Source organism: Lonchura striata, chromosome 2 (genome assembly GCF_050655825.1).
Source record: "Lonchura striata isolate lonStrDom1 chromosome 2, ASM5065582v1, whole genome shotgun sequence".
Taxonomy (NCBI): Eukaryota; Metazoa; Chordata; class Aves; order Passeriformes; family Estrildidae; genus Lonchura; species Lonchura striata.
In genome coordinates this window covers 27,801,177-27,818,303 of record NC_140704.1, presented here as the reverse complement: position 1 = coordinate 27,818,303, position 17,127 = coordinate 27,801,177, and the positions used below count along the sequence as shown (strand labels likewise).

Here is a 17,127-nt window from a genome sequence, read left to right as displayed (position 1 = left end):
TTCATTGAAATTGACAGGAAGCTCTCTTAAACAAAAAATATGCACTTTTTATTGTCAATATCTTGCACAAATTTTATTTTCAAGTGCTGCATCTGGGAAATCCTGGAGAAATGCCAACCTCCACAAAAGTGCACACAGGGCCAGAAGATCTTCGCATAAAGGATTCTTACTAGTGTCCCTAGCTTTCCACAGTGGTATATAGTTCACTGTCTTTGGAAAAGACAAAATGATCCAATATGAAATTTTCTATGCTAAATCACTTCCTGGGGTGTATTTACCATGCAGCTTTATAGACAGTTTAAGTCTAGAGATTTGTGTCCAAGTATGGCTCTGGATATATCTCCAAAGCCCTCAGCAATGCAGACTATGACTAAAAAGTGTTTCCCCCTGTTGCATACAACACCCACACACACTGCTTAGAAAAGGAATTGAAACTACCTGACTGTGTGGAGCTTTCATCAGTCCATTCCTGGTAATCAGAGTCAAGAGCAAAGCAGATGTGTCTATTGAAGGAAGAGGGAATTGAATGAGGGTTTATTTTGGCACAGCCTGCTGATCCCCAGCTCCTGGGTGCAAAGGACAGGCAGTTTTCAAAGCTCATGATGGCACTCAGCATCTGTAGTTACCAGGAGCCTGATGGGCTGTGCCCTTTCATTTATCGCCAGATAATTGAGGGGCTGATTATAGAAAAGAATTAGTGAGTTGGATGTGCTGGTAAGTAATTTTTAGCAATAGTGGAGGGAATTAGGGAGGAATTTTTTAAGTAGAAAGATATAATAATTTTGATTTCCATGCTATTTCAGAAACTGGGGCCTAAGGGAAAGAGGTCAAATACTCACTAATATACCAGACAAAGTACATTTAGTGTATTTCTGCTCCGTGCTGGTATTTGCAGTTATATATATGTTATTTTCCCCTCAATGCTCTATTTGTAAATCTTCAGTGATGTAAACTGGAGCTGTTTTATAAGCATTCTGGTTTGGAGAGCTCTACATTTAAGAGTTTGGTGTGTATATAAAAAAAATAAAAACACCCATCCAGCATCTGCTTATTTTGAAATAGTCTGTGTCTTTGAATAAACTAATATGGACATCTTGATCCTAAAAGTGAATTATCACATGCAATACTGTGTAATTTTCTGCTAAAGGTTGAAATAAGAAAATTTTCTACAACAGACTATCTTTTCAACTCCATTAAAGCTCTGAACAAGAGCTAGAGAAAGAATCACACTCTTGGAAAGCTAGAGGCAACGAATGGTCCATGTCCCTAGACCTCCAATACAGTGACATTTCCCTTAGGATATGCCAGATATCCTCTCAAGACTGGGTATTAAAAATATATTCAAAATATTCAAAATATTTGAATGTATTTTGTATATTCAAAATATTCTGATTTAAAATATACTTGGTAGCAGTTGTGGGTCCCACTTCCTTTCATGAGGCTTGTATGTAAGAAATCTCCTGCCAGAGTGCTTTCAACCACCTGTCAGTGATTCAAGTTCAGGATCTGAAAATATCAACCAAACAGTATTTATAAGCTATAGGAAAAACTGTCTGGATTCTAGGATTTGAAAAGCTATGCTAATTGTTAATCAGCTAGGATCTAGAGAAAGGGGCACTCATACATATATAGCAAACATTATAAACAAAAAATATTCTGTCCTTGGCCTTGCTGTGAACACAGCCTTGCCTTTGCCTTTGTCTACAAAGAAAGCAGTGTTTTATGCTACATGGTATGTATGTGTGTGTGCTTTAATTTATGTGTAGTTAATTATTTTCAAAGAAGCTGTCCTTATAGGAGGTGAAGCTATAGAAACACTATAGAGGCACCCCATTCTGGACCATCCACCACAGTAGGAATGCAGGTATGGACTATTGTATCTACAATGAGTACAGCAGACATTGGACTTGAATCAGTTGCCTGGGAATGACCCCCATTACAAGGCTGAAATTGCAGTCTTATCAGAAAAATCAACATTAACAAGCAGTTTTCAGCTAGTAATGCTGCTTGTATCAGGTGTCCCTGAATCTAAGTGTCTTTACCTGAGTGAACTAGAGTACTTTCTGTGATTTGAGTCTATTATTTACAACTTGGAAGTGGAATTTCTCTGATATTCAAACTTAGGGGAAAAGCTACTCTTTGATCTTCAAGTTTCATCTAAGACCACTTAAGACAGGTTTGAGGGTCCTGTGCTCTTATTCCTGCTCCCTACTGTTGAAGTAGTGTTCCTAAATTCTCAAACACAATAAATGTGCACGTTGTGAAAATTCACCTATGCTACATCAAATGCTGTGGTTTTAACTTCAGATTGCAAAGATCTCTGGCGTAACCTGTCACAGAATGTAGTAAATTAGGTTCACACTGCATTTGTAAAGGAAAATACATTTTAACATCAGAAAAACCACCATACCTAGAACTAAGACCATTGAAGTTAGCTGTAGAATAAACTTTACACATTGCTTTTAGGTAAGATAAAAATACACCAGCCCTAACCATACCTGGGCACCACAAAAAGGATGCTGCTTTAGGGTTAGGGTTAGGGGCTAGGGTTCTGTCTGTGGGGAATTTCCATTCATGAAAGGAAATAAAATCTTGAAATAAGTGCAGGAAGTCAAACAAACAGTCTGGAAAGGACAAATTATAAAATCAAGTGCAATTGGGAAAAAAATAAAGAAAATATGAAAAAGGAATTACTAAAACCAAATTGGGTGGGATGAAATGAGGTGGAGTGAAAAGGACTGAAATTTGCCAAAATTATCCGCAATGAAATCTTGAAATCAGGAATCCAAGTGAACTGAAGGGACAAAAGAAATTGAAGAAATAAACACCATTAAAAAATAATTAATCAAAGTGAAAACAATCAATGGAAAGGTGCACATTGAAGTGGAGGGAAATGGACTAAACCTTGTCAAATTAATACCCACTGAAATCGCAAGGTTTCATTTTCTTTCATGAAATGAAAGGAAATTAAATCTTGAAATCAGAGAACATAGTGGACAAAGAGAACACTCTGGAATGGAGATACAATAAAATCAAATGGAATTAAAAAAAGAAAAGGAAATTTGGAAATGGAGCAAATACAATGAAATGGACTGGGATACTAGGATAACATGGAGTGCAGTGTGATGGACCAAACCTTGCCAAATTTATTTTCATTGAAATCACAAGATTGAAATTCTTCATTTCATCAAAGGAATTGAAATATTGAAATCAGAAAACAAAGTGTAACATCTTTCTGGAACGGAGATTTTGAATTAGTCTTGTAAATAGCAATTTCAGAAGCAGTTACCTTACTAAATACAATTCTTACATCTTTAGGGTGTGTTACACCACTGGTATCCCCTACATAGCACTTTAAAATATATTTTTTAAACAGGAACAGAGGAACGCCTAGTACTTTGTATATCCTAAAACAGGTGGCACTATTAAAGGGATTTAATATATTTAAAGAAATTAAGACTAAATATTTTATTTATTTAAGAATATAGACCACAGGCCTGTTGGTTGTTGGTTGTTGGTTGTTTTTCCCACAGTTCTGAAAATGGAAATGTTTCCTGGTTTTAGGTTGAGCTGTTTCTTATTTTTAGAGTTAAGTTGTACATTTGTAACTGCTGAGTTGTTTCCTGTGTTAGAGCTAAGTTGTAAGTTTGTAAGTGTTGGGCTATAAGCATGCAACATGCCACATTGATAACTTGTATTGCTAATGGTCCCACCTGACGGCTCCCTAGAGTGAATGTCACAAATTCTAGAATATATGGGATCCATCACCAACTAGAAAGGGCCCGGGCCTGTTGAATTGAGGCGAAGGCTGAAAGGGTGGTGGTCTACAGCTGGCCTGTAGGCCTCAGAGTATAAATAATTACAAATTTATAGCAGAAATATGTGATCCATTACATAATTACCTTACTTGCATCATTCGACCGGCGGGAGCAGGCCCAGGCCGGGGGCTCAGGCTCCACCGGGCTGGCTGGCCAGGAAGGGACTGGCTCAGCCAGGTATAAAAGGAGGTGAGCTCAGTGAGGAGAACTTTCTGCATGAACTCAGTGTGTCCGGGCTCTGGTCTGCCTCCAAAACTGTGACACTTTTCTCCTGGGAAGCCAGTGATCTACCTCATCTGCAAGGGGGAAGCCCTTGAAGACAGAGTGTGGGAATTTTTCTCCCCTCGTTGTCTGTCAAACGAAGCTGCCAGAGGACTGAGCTTTCTATCGTGTCAGTACAACACATAAAGAAAGTTTGCATATCATGCATAACAAATGTTGAGGCATAAATAAAAATCAGGTTAGACCCTCCATACGTGGGTGGTGCCAAGGAGAAAGGTGTGGAGGGAGCAATGTTGGGGCAGTGCTGTGCCCCCCTTGGCATGCCTTTGTAGTGTCATTGTCTCTGAAATCCTTGGTTTGTGGTTTTCCCAACCCTAAGTGTAGCTCTGGCATGACTGTGGCCTCAGGCGTCTTTTTTGGCTTCAGTTCCCCTTTTCCCTTTCCTTGTGGCTTCTGAGGAAGGTTGGATGACTTATAGAGCTGGTGTCTAAAATCAGGAGGTTGTTTCAGCCATAAATCTGTGTTGGCTTTGGATTGCTTCACTGCAGTTTGTTGTTGTAAAAAAGGGCAGTCAAGACTTGCAGAAAAATTTCCTTGAATTTTAAAGAAAAAAATTCTCGCTTCTTGGAGGAGGATGAACATAATGGCCTGATTTAAATTTTTTCTTCTCAAATATTGCAGTCCCTGGCAAAAAGAAAAAGAAAAACCCAACACACATGTCAGAATCTATGATATTTAAATGATCCCGAGATTATAGAAAGTCTCTGCCTTTCAGCCCCACTGCCAAAGAAGAAGCCATAATTCGTCTGTGCTGGTTTTCAAGGTTGTTTATTCTTGCTTATCTATAACATGTTCTGCTGCCCTGCCACAGGTCTGTTCTGCAGGACAGCGTGTGGGGCTCTGCCCCTCAGTGGGATGTTACAAGCATTATATACCAGAAACTACATGTGCTATATTTACAATAACATGCCAGTATCTATCACCTACATTGAACAGTGTGTCCCCAGCCTAAACCAATAGAAAAATGCCAACACTACAGTGAAACAAGGAGGGCATGAAGAAAAAGAAAAAGGACAAGACACACCCAGTTTCCTCCATCTTGCCCCCTTTGAACCCCTTATCTAGAATCCTAAAATTCTACTTTTGCACCCATGCCACACTAATTATTACTTTATCAAACACTCAGAGCTATTAATTCATCCTGTAAAATTGAAAACTTTTCCCATGGACAGAGATCAGAGACAGTGTCTCTCGGGGCTCTGTACAGGGGGGTTCCTGACCCCCTGACAGGGTCCCAGACCTTCCAGGGCAGCCAGAGGTATGCCCTGGATTCCCCCCCAACCCCCTCCCCCCACCCAATATATACAACAATACAACAATACATTTATTATTGATTGCTACTTTCACTCTAACTATACTTGTCTGCACAACCCAGCACATTCAATTAAGATAAATATATGGTTGTACTTTAATATTATTTTGTACTTGTGCTTAGATGAAGAAGTACTGCTTTTGGTTCTGTCATTCACTTCTGCAAAGTAACCTGATGAAGGAAACTCCTGAGCCTAGGGAAAGCCCATATGAAGTCACAAAAGCATGAATGTTAGAAATTAACACATTCATACCAGCCTCTAGGAATAGGAACTGAATTTTATTTTACCTAAAAAACTCATCACTATGTAACAACACAAATACACCCCTTTTTACACGCCTTTTTCATATTTTAATTCTTGACTCATTAAGCAGTGCATCCTCACAGGAGACTAAACCTCTGCACATGCAGGGCACCACAGCAGGGTTTTGGGGTTATATAGGGGCACAACTGGGTTTACATGAATCTCGCTTTGTACAAGTAGAAGTGACAAAAAGAAGTTCAAAAGAGGGAAATGTTGAAGCTCTGCTCTCCATTCCTATTAATGCATTTTCATCTTTCTCTGCATTCCTGGGCACACCCAGGACACAATGTTAATTAGAGCTACCCCCTTGCTATATACTCCACCCTAATACGTTCCCAAATGTTATGTCCTGCCATGGGTTTTCTGGTAGCCAGTGCCATGAGCTTCCTCTTTTTGCTCAGAAGTAGAGGAAGGCTGTTTCCTGAGGATGCCTCTAGGTAGGATGAAGGGCCACAGGAGCAGCATTAACACCCTCAATAGTCAGTAAAGTATTTAGCTCTGTGCACAAACTCGACGCAGATACTACCTTATCCATGTTTTCTGTTTTATCTCCGTGATCTAAAAGCCACTCCCATACTGTTATCTTTCTTACACAGGAGCTCTTTTTATGCCCTGAAAATCTGAAAGAAAGACATAGATCATACGAGTATTGCAGCAGGCCCAAACAAAATAAAAACAATTTTTTTTCCTACTGTAATAACTCGATGATCAGGAAACCTGAAGGAAAGCCCTAACATTACAACTTTCTTTTCTTTGTATTTATTCATTCTGATAACAGAATGGGTTTTTTTATAAAAAGGTCATGGTCCTTTGAAGGATAAGGGCATATGGAAGTATGTCCTTACCACCAAAGATGTGTTTCTGAACAAAGATTTGGGTGGGCAGCTTACTGGAGATAAATCAAGCACCCATAAATTACTTCTGGAAGGTCACATTTCAGTGCTCTTTTTTTCATGTGATTTTGGTTTCCAGCTCATGCTCTGCTGTGCTGTGCTGCCAAGAGAGGTTCTTTCCAGCCCAGGACCACACGGCTGGAAAACTTCCAGCTGCAACAGATCCCTGATGCAGGATAGCCTTTGGAAAGGGGCCAAAACTCAGTCTCTACTTCACATATTATACTCAGGCTGTCCAAACACTGAAGCACAACCTGGCCCCGTTCCTGCTTAGGATGAGGTGAGTAAACTTGAGTGGGCACTTTGCTTCTGTGTTCAAAGGTAGCCTAGGCTTCCCATGAAGTGTGTGTGGGCAGTCTACAGGCAAGCCAGCTGTCCCACCATAGCCAGCTGCTGTGTTTACCTTGTGATTGAAAAAATTTTGGAAAGAATTTGACAGTTGATTCTTTACACATGTAAAACAGCCTTTTCTTGTTTTGCAACTAAACTGAGATACTGGCAGACTGACTAGGCCAGCTCTAGGTCCAGGTAAAACAGGTACTTGCCAAGGTCATGGGGATGAATAGCACAAGTGCTTCTGTTCTTCCACTCTGTGCTAAAATTGTACTATCTGAAACTTAGCATTGCTGCTGTTGCCATCATGAAAAGATGATGTATGCACCTGCCCCTCCACAGGTATCAGGAGCAGAAATGTTCAGCTATGCAGAGCTGTGTGTTCTTCTCTTCCCCTTTTCCTCTCCCTTGTATTCCTCCCTCTACATGGTTATGTTAGTCCCACAGTCTGAAGGCAGCAAAATTCAGAATTTGCCTATGTTCCCAAAATTACTCAAAACTGCCTAACACTTTGCAGAGATTATGTTAAAAGGATAACTTTTCTCCATTTCAAACACAGGTAACAGACTACTAAGATGTTAGTTGCATGAATGCACATTTCCTCCTTACCTCTTAATCACTACCTATTTTCTCTAGCCCTAATTTCCTTCCTAAAATCAAGGGTTTGCACCCAGATTTTCTAAAGCTATGCAATTTTATGACTCTCCATTAATTTCACCCGAGCAAAAAGTCTATGTACTTTTACACATCCCACTTCTGCCAGCTTTGTTACCTTTGGTTTTGATGCCTCTGTTTGTATCTTTTAACTGAAATTCACTGATCTGAAGTAGCTACAGATCCATATGCACAGCAGTGAATAAAGACCCCAGAGAGATGCAGAGAACAGAAAAAATAGAGATATGACTCACCACTCTGCAGAGACAGGGACTTCCAGACAAACTTCATCTGCTGTACCACAGAAGACTTCCCTTTCCTCTCTTCTCCAGGAGATTAAGTGAAGCAATGGGCTTGCAGCACACACTTACTCAGGGAATTGTTTATTCTTCCATTGTACAAAAGAGCTGGAATATACAGTCTACCCATCTGTGTTGCTAAGAAACAGGGCACTGTTGCCTTGGGACTTGATTCAAAATTCAAAAATGAGAAGAATGTCTCAGTAGACTGCATAAATGCAGCTTGAAACCTAGCAACAAGGCCAGAAGTTCAATATGATTCTCTTATATGCTAGAAAACAAGGGTATTAGAAGGGAAATATATGACTGAGGAAAAGAAAACAGTAATTTGAAAACAAAACAGTGGTGCTTTATCACCAATTATCCTAATGGATGAAACTATGTTTTACTAAACATACTTTTATGACCAGTAAGATCTGATGCTGCCCTGTGCATTGGGCATATTCATATTTACTAAAACAACTGAATAAAAATGAGCAGCAGTATTTACCCCAGTACATCCTAAATATTCATCTTGTTCAGTATAAGTGGCAACACAAGAGTCAGGGTACCAGAATTTCCATTTGTATTTCAGTTTTCAAGAATTCTTCCAACAGAACAGTGTAATAGTTGCTACATACACCTTGAAATAGTCACCTGAAATGGCCTGGATTGTATAATTGGGTGTGATTATTTAGCCACATACACATAGACTGTTTTCTCTATTTGCTTATGTGCAAATGAAGTATAAATTATAAATCAAAAATACATTATACACACTTTCACCTTAAGAAATGGTCATTATGTGCTGTTGGAAATTACTTTGGTTCAACCAGATATTTCATTATAAAACCTGTTCTCTCAGGTTGCAGAATGTCACTACACCACTGAAATTTTGGCCAGCACTCCGGCCAGGAAGGCCAAGTTTGAATTGAGTTATGGTTCTGATTAAACAGAGCTCCTTTGGTTTTTGTTTTTTTTTTTTTGGTTGGTTGGTTGGGGTTTTTTTGTTGTTGTTGTTTTTCCTTTCTGATGTTCCATTGTGAAATTATAAAGAGGTATTCTTCAGATTATATGACTGTGTACATAATGGATTTAACTGGAAATGAAGTAGGAAGTAAAATTCAGAAGTACAAATCACCTAGAGCCACCCAACAGTTATACCATTTGTTCCCCTGTTTTTCTTCTTATAAAATATACTACTTCAAAAACAAAGAAAAGAACAAAAGCTTTGATCCTTAAATATTTCTATGCCTACAGCACTTCCATGCAAGTCCTTTAAGATAAATATTTTTTAAATTTTCAGAGTTAGGACCAAAAGACTATCTGGGAAAATACATTTTTGTTTGGTTGGATTTAAAGAACATTCAAAATCCTATGAAAGGGTATACCTTCTTCTCTGTCTTTAAGGAAATTTACTTTTTTTCCAGGCTTTTAGCTGAAAAGGAGTTTGAAGTTTGTAGTTTAGCTTTGTGATAGGACTTCGTTCAAGTAAGAAGGATTTCACAGGGATCCTGAAGTAAATTATAAATTATAATTGAATGGTCCTTTGCAAGTTTATGCTATTCAGATACCTATAGTTTTACTGAAGAGAAAATAACATCAAACAAACTTCCTTAAGAATTTGAAAACGTATTCACCAAGTCATTTGAAGTAATAAAATAATTTCTTATTGCCAGCAGATGGCAGCATATTACTTACTTTGGAAAATAAATGAGTTTTAAAACCCGGGAAAGCCGAAGAGTAAGCCGTTTTGCTCTACCATAGAATAGCAAGAGGGCTTGACATTTTCCTACACAAAACCACCTCATCTTTTCAGCTAAATATAAGCTGTTTGTAGACGTAAATAAGATTTAGGAGATCTTAAGAGTTCAAGCTGGATAAAGCAGTAAATCTAGCCAGGATCCTAGTCTGAGCTGCAGAATTGTCTTAGGGAAAACAAAGCACAGATAAAATATCATACCCAGATTTAACCTTGAAAGCTGGAGCTATAGCCAATAGTATCTATACTTTTTACCTTGAGAGAAGGTATTTCAGGGGGAAAAAAAAAGAGAGAAAAACATCCAGGAAGAAAGAGCAAAAGAAAATCCAGGAATAAAGAACAAAAAGTATTTAAAATCTTCCCATTCATTGTTTCTAAATAGTGAAAAAAAAGCGAGGGGGGGTGAAATATATTTTTTCAATCACATTATCAGTCAAACCAAGACTATTAGAAAAACACATCACTTGACAATGCCATAAGCATGACCTTTGGAGCATGTTGTGTTCTTTGAATTTTAGGGGTTTTTTAAATTTAATTGTTCTATGCTGTATTGATTCCAAAGAATCAACTACAACAAGAAGAAGAGAAAGAAATAAAGAGAAAAAGAAGTTTACTTTTGAATTTGAAAACAGATAATTCTTATCACCACTTTCCAGACTCTGTTAGAAGTGGAATATTTTCTTTCCTTTAGGAAAGCTTCTCAGCTTCTTGGGGTAGTGACCTACTTTTTTCCTGTATTTCTGTGTCAGCTAAAACAAAAAATTTCAGGGCCCTTGTTTAGGATACATCCTAGCAATGCTCAAAAAAATCAGAAAGAAGACACTAGTGTTTCTGATTACGTCCTTGCACTCATGCAAAATCTGAGTATGTCCACTGAAGTCAGTGTAGTGGTAATGAGAATCAGAATTAATTATTGAAAACCACTGCTGGAGCAACGGGAAGAAGAATTACATTACAGCAGTTTGCATTCTATATAAAATGCTGATCAGTATGTGATAACAGGATAATATTTCATTGTTTCTTAACTAGGATATACAGCGGTGTTTGAGGTTAAATGGGGGCTTAGTGCTCCCTTGCTAAAACTCATTTAAGTAAGGAACAAGCCTACAGATTTCATAAATCCACTTCTTACTTCTCAAATCTTATTAGAGACTGAGTAGAGTAAATCCTGGTTTACACTAAAATAACTGTTTCATTTCCCTCACTGAGTACTTGTTCATCAAACCAGGGAATGCAAGTCTGAAATATCCCAGCTGACTCCAGGATCAATGTCTACAGGTCCAGGACAAGGGGACACATACATTGTTGCTAATTACTCTTCTTATTCAATGCCATGCAAACATAGCTCTTTTGCATTTCAGTGATGGAGTTGAGAAATGAAGGCCAGCTCAGAGCTATTTTAGGCTCTTCTGCACTGCACAAGGAGTTGTGAGGATAATTCCTTATCATCATTCCTTTCACAGAGATGAAGGGAAAATAGAACAGTCTCAAAGTCTTGGCAGGAGCAATTCCTATTTCTTGAAAATGTAATAAACATGAAAAACAGCTAGGATACCTAGAATAACAAACCAAACAATAGCAAAACCTGAAACATTAAAACTAGCATTGACACTTGTCCAATTTGAGTCCTTGTAAATTTATCTTTTTATCTGGGTGTGCCTTCAAACATCTCAATTATAGTTGAGATATTGTATGACACAAAAATAAAAGTCTCATCAGGTTTGACTGTGAGAATTACCACAGGATTATTTATAATGGAAAATTTAGAAAGTGACTCATTAAAATCATAAGAAAAATTATTTTGTTTTTCTAATGCATTGTGATAGCAGTCTTTTATTCTGCTGTTTCCAAATGACAAAGAACTGAAAAAATAAATACACAATAAGTCAGCAGTAGAAATAGCAAAAAATAGCAAAAAAATTCTCTTATGATTTGTAATACCCTTCTACAGCTAAATTAAACTGGACAGCAATTTTCTTCCCATTGTACTTCTCCTCTCCAGTAAGAGGAACAAATACATAAAATCAGATTGTATATATTTGGTATTTTTACACCTTAAAATAGTTATAACCTGTATATATTTAGTATTCCTACACCTTGAAACAATTATTACCCCATAATCTTCATCTAAGAGAAGCTATGGCCTTAGCTTTTATCACCAAGTTCTAAATCCCTCATGAATAGGATTTAATTTCAAATTACAAAACCAAAACAGGGAATCTACATTGCTGTGGCTTGAAGTTAATGCATTAGTTGCTGATTAAATGTTCTCTTTTCTGAGTTGGAGATCAGTGGGATTGGCTTCTCTGAATTTTGAAATAATAAAAAGCTAGACACTATAACAGATAGGCACAGTGATTCAGAATTTATAATTTATATTTATTTGGTTAAATAATTTGACAGATAGGATATCCACAACTACTCTGGGCTGCCTGTTTAAGTGCCTTACATTCATGATGCACCACAGAGTTTAAGCACAACGTATGAACTATGTATAAAATATAATAAATGTTCTGAAAAGCTACTAGACTGTGAGGGTTTTATAGTAGTCAAAATTACAATGCCATTCCCACCCACTGGAATAAGTAGGGGAAGGGAGGGAAATATCTGTAAATACCTGGGAAAACAAGGGTTTGACCTCTCTTTCCAGACCTTGTCTTCTTTAAACCTCACAGAAGTGCCTATATGTATCAGATATTTATGACTCAGACCAACTTATATAAATTAAGAGCAATGTGTAAAAATAAAATCTCATGGAAATATAGCCAAGAATGATATATCTTTTTAAAACAAGAAACAGGACACCAGAAGAAATCCTATTTCTTGATTTAGGTGCTCCTACAGCCAACTGGATTGTTGCAAATTGGATCCTGGGAATCCAACTGTCCCTATTCAGTATTTCTGTCTCAGTCATATGAATCGCTTCTGTCCCCAGGCTCCTAACCTGAAGGCATGACAGCACTATGCAGTATAGCTCTTAAAATATTCTTTTGGATACATCCTGGTGATTCTTCACACACCAGTATGTTTAACAGGCTGTAAACGGGGCAGAGGAGAGAGTGAATTGCAAGAAAGACAAGAGGGAATGACCAAGTCCCAGAGAACATCATAAGCATGCACTTGATATAGGAGGAGGAACTGAGACATGTTTTGGCTAGCTCTACCTTCAGACTTGCAGACAGTGAACAAGAGACTACCTTGTGGCATTCTTCACAGTGGTTCTGTCCACTGTGAATAAGTAGGGACCTAATAAATGTTCTATGCAATTGTCTTTGAAAGACAGTTTCAGTCATTGCTTTGTTGTCATTCGCTAACTATAGATAATTTTCAGTAGGAAACTAATTTCTTAAACAGCAGACAAAATTTTGTTTTACTAGAATTCAATAATTTCTTAATGAAGTTAATTCTTTAATTATATAACTCATTTCCTCTTACAAATTATTTTCCAGTAATCCCCATATTTCTGTAATAGATGAAAATTATTATATTGGCTCTGTTGAAAAACTTTCAGTCATTAAAGTCTTTCAGTTAAGCATAGTTTTATGAAACAGCCAAATGAACACTGTCTTTGTTATGAAGATCTGCCATCCCGAATGCTTTACAGTATAAACACAAAATTCTACTATTAGAGGTTAGATATATCAGCCAGGACTCTTTCATGTAAATTGACTAGTGATTTTCCAGCACACTAAATTGTAAACTGCACAATAAGGAGTTAAAAGTTCTAAATTCACAAGAGTCTTTGTTCCGTATTTCAGAAGCCAAATCAAGTCTAATTTGCATTACTGCAAAGGTGTTAATAAATATACACTGCTTCCAAAGGCTGAATATAAACTTAAATAGATTGTGTATATGCACAGCTCTAAATCAGATTAATTTGTAAATGGAAATAATATATTCAACCACTATATTATGTTAATATGTCACATTGTCTGACCTGTTATATATTCACATCAAGGTGGATGGAGTTTGTTTTCATTATTCAATATGCTTAGCCTTCAAAAATAAATCGAAAACAATAGTGAGTCAGATTGATGTGAGCAGATCAGTACATAAAAAAGCCAGGCTTTTATTTATTTAGCAATAAAATAAATTTCAAAAGAAAATACTTATCTAACAACACCTAGATATTACTTTTGTTCTTGTAAAATATCTCTCTGACAAGCTTTTCTTGTTGGTGAAAGCACTCTCTCACTTATGAACTAAACCTTTGTTATTAGAGTTCCCTTGTGACAGAACCATGAAAACATATAGCCTTCACCACCATTTGCTGAACTGAAACTTCAACATGTTCTTCTATTAATTCTTTACAGTTTTATTTCTCCTTCTGTCTCTGTTTTAGTCCCTTGGGTTTTGTCTTCTTTTACTCTATTCTTTCCCACCACATGGGTGGTAGGATGGTATCACGTATGTTGGTGGCTCTGCAGAGGTTGGACACCTTTTCTCTTAACTCAGCTGAATGTTGAGATATTAGAGGAACAGCATTTTTTAGTGAACTGCTCCAGAATTCGTGTCCTTATTGCCCATTATACAGGGACTGGTGCAGATGCAGGAAAGGAAAGCAAGAAGCTGTTCTTCCTAACACATTTGTACTTTGTTATATCAAATGCAGGTTTTTTTCAGAGAAAATACCAGATTCTACAAATCTTGGTGAACATTTTCTGTGTCTACAATGGTTCATTTTCAATATTTCCTTGTATCATCTCAAAGATGTTGGTGTCACGTGGAGCTGGTGCACACTACTGTGTACATGAAACTGTGCATCTACTGGAGCTTCACCTTGCATCCACCTGACTTTTCTCTATCAAATGTCTCACATCAGCTGCATGGTTCTCACTGAAAGGAGCTACCACTTGTTAGAATGATCTGCAATTTGAGTATAACAGCAACACACTCAAAAAATTTTCTTACTAGCTACTGTTTTATCTTGCAGCTAGCTCATTCAGCAATTAGGCACTAATTTGAGAATGTCAACCCCATTGCTTGGTCAAATGCAACCATGTACTTAAAAGATTCTCTGAATAAATATAAGAATAATTACACAGATAAGGGTCTTACTGAATTGAGATGCTTGTCCTAAAACATGAACCTGTGTGACATATGATTAAAACCTGCCAGGGCCCAGTACTTGCTGTGTCAAATCTGATAACAGTGTTCTGTACCTGGCACATGTGTATGTGCTCTGGTTCCAAATGCAAGTCTTGTAATGCAAGTGCAACACCCTATACTAGGGTTTGAGTCTCAGTTGTCTTGGCAAAAAGGTAGTGAAAAATTCAGAAGGAAGAGCTGCCCAGTGAGCATGTTTATTTCTGTGACTTTATGAATGCCATCTGTATAAAAATAAAACAGGGCAGCATCTTTGGAACTCACAATGCTGCAACTTTACAGCAAAAAAAGTAAAATTAAAATTTTACACTTCAAAACAAATTATGATACACGCTTACATTAATAGAGATCAAATAAATCCAAGTTCCTATTGTAACAGGAAGGTATGGATCTTGTATGGTTGGCTGACAGACAAAGTCCCTTTAGTAAGGGCTGATACAGATGGTTAGACAGTGAAAGCCAGGTCAGTGAAGCAAAGTTCAGTGGAAGCTTATGAGTGAAGCCACAAGGAGTAACCCCTAAATCCAGCTTGGGATGTGTCATCTGTCAGGCAAGGCTTATCCTGGTGTGTATCACTCACTAGACACAATTTGAGCTGCTGTTCCTTAAGAAAGAGATCATCTCCAAATATCCCTTACTTTTAAAAGACAGGCAATTAATGGTCTGGGGGGCTTCAAATCATGTCCCTTGGTTATAGATATTCTGGAATATTTCCCCAATGCTGCATCTCAAAAAAATAGGTGGTACTAATGAATGCTAACAATGAATCATAGCAATCAATGAATCTCCTAGCAATGAGTGAAGTTACTACATATTAATAATCACCTGGAAATTCATAATAGGCTTTATGCAGAGCTTCTGTAACAGTGATTGATATGGCAGAAAATCAAAAGCCTCTCTGAGTTCAAATTGCTTTGAATTGGGACAGTTGAATGTACAGATGAATCAGCTATTAACAGAGCTTTGAAGAAAAACAGCTAGACACTCTATTTTGAAATTGAGTGGAAACACAATCATTGTCATAAAGTAAAAGGGAAAATAGAAATTAGCAGAGGTGAAATTGGTCTTTTATGTGCTTCTGTGCTGAGATCTCTTCACCTGGATGAACTACATATGCACAGTATGCCTACAGAGACAGCTGGCTAAAAAGAGCTGTGTGTATAGCCATGTAGATAAGTGTTGTTGCTGGAATAAATAATAATGCCTGAAAACCTCATTTTTATTGCTAGTTCACTTTCCCAAGGATAATAGTGTTTGGTTTCTGGGAGGAAAAATGCATTGTATAATGAAGGGGAAATGGACACAGAAGTAGAGACACCAGAAAGTTAGAAATTAGAAATGTTTATGAAAGACACTACATGGATCATGGGTCTGAAGGATGCAGAAAGGTCCAAAGTTCTTTTGGATTATAAATTTGGAGAACATAGGTATAATATAAATATTCATAACAAACACTGTGCCTAAATTGTCTGCCATGATGAGGTCATAGGGGAAAAACTACAATACCTCAGGAAAGCAAGGATAAAGATGCAGGAAAATCTTTTTTGTCTCCTAATCCCACTCATAATGACAATCATAACTCATAATGACAATAAATTAATTTGCTGACAGACTGATATTGACTTAATTTAAGGATGTTGAGATAGATAATATTTCCACCTCAGAAAATTCCTTTTATTTTTTGGTCAATGTAGTATTCCTGAGGATCTACTTCAGACTGAGACTTTGAGCTGAATGGTATTACTCTGTCTCAAGCTGCCACTAAGGGTTACTGCTGGCCTTACAAGGAACAACAGAGATGTTTTTCCTAATCTGTAAATACTGAAAAACAAACTATAGATGGACTGTTTCTAAATCAGCTGTTATCATTTCAAATGAGACACAAGAAATACCTTGTAGTGAATTCTCATTTCAGTCTGTTGATAGTAAAATACCTGCTTTCTGTCCAATTTCCAGCTTTGGTGTCTAGGTCCCACAATATAATTCTGACCTCTAACAAAACTGAAAAAAGTCAACAGATTCAAACAAGTTATACTTCCTTTTGGGGTAGGGGTATTCTCTCACTTCCTCACCTCATATATGTTCCAGCATGCACAGGTCTGAAGATATTTTATTGATATGATGACATATGTGAAGAGGATTGTAACAGAGTGGTTAAGCCTCTGGAAAGGTCAGAACCTTCATCTTGCTTAATTAATGCCTGGCTCCATGCCAGGTTCAGCTCAGGACACAAGTGCAGTTGCAGATATGATGTTGACTTACACGTACAGAGCAGAGGCAGCATCCACCAAAGAACTTGTGCATCCTCACCCTGTGAAGGAAGGAAAGAAGGGTGGAGCTGAAGCCATACTTCCTAATTCTTAGAGAAGTGCTGCAAAGGCAGGC

General features: G+C 37.5%; 1 long non-coding RNA gene across 1 annotated transcript; it reads right to left on the bottom strand.

Annotated features, from left to right (window-relative positions):
* Positions 1 to 3,123: 3,123 nt before the first annotated feature.
* On the bottom strand, positions 3,124 to 7,992 carry LOC110474707 (uncharacterized). The gene is made up of 2 exons (XR_002466149.3): positions 7,851 to 7,992; positions 3,124 to 4,724 (listed from the first exon to the last, which is right to left on the bottom strand). It is a non-coding gene; the product is annotated as an uncharacterized LOC110474707 (long non-coding RNA).
* Between the last annotated feature and the right edge of the window lie 9,135 nt (positions 7,993 to 17,127).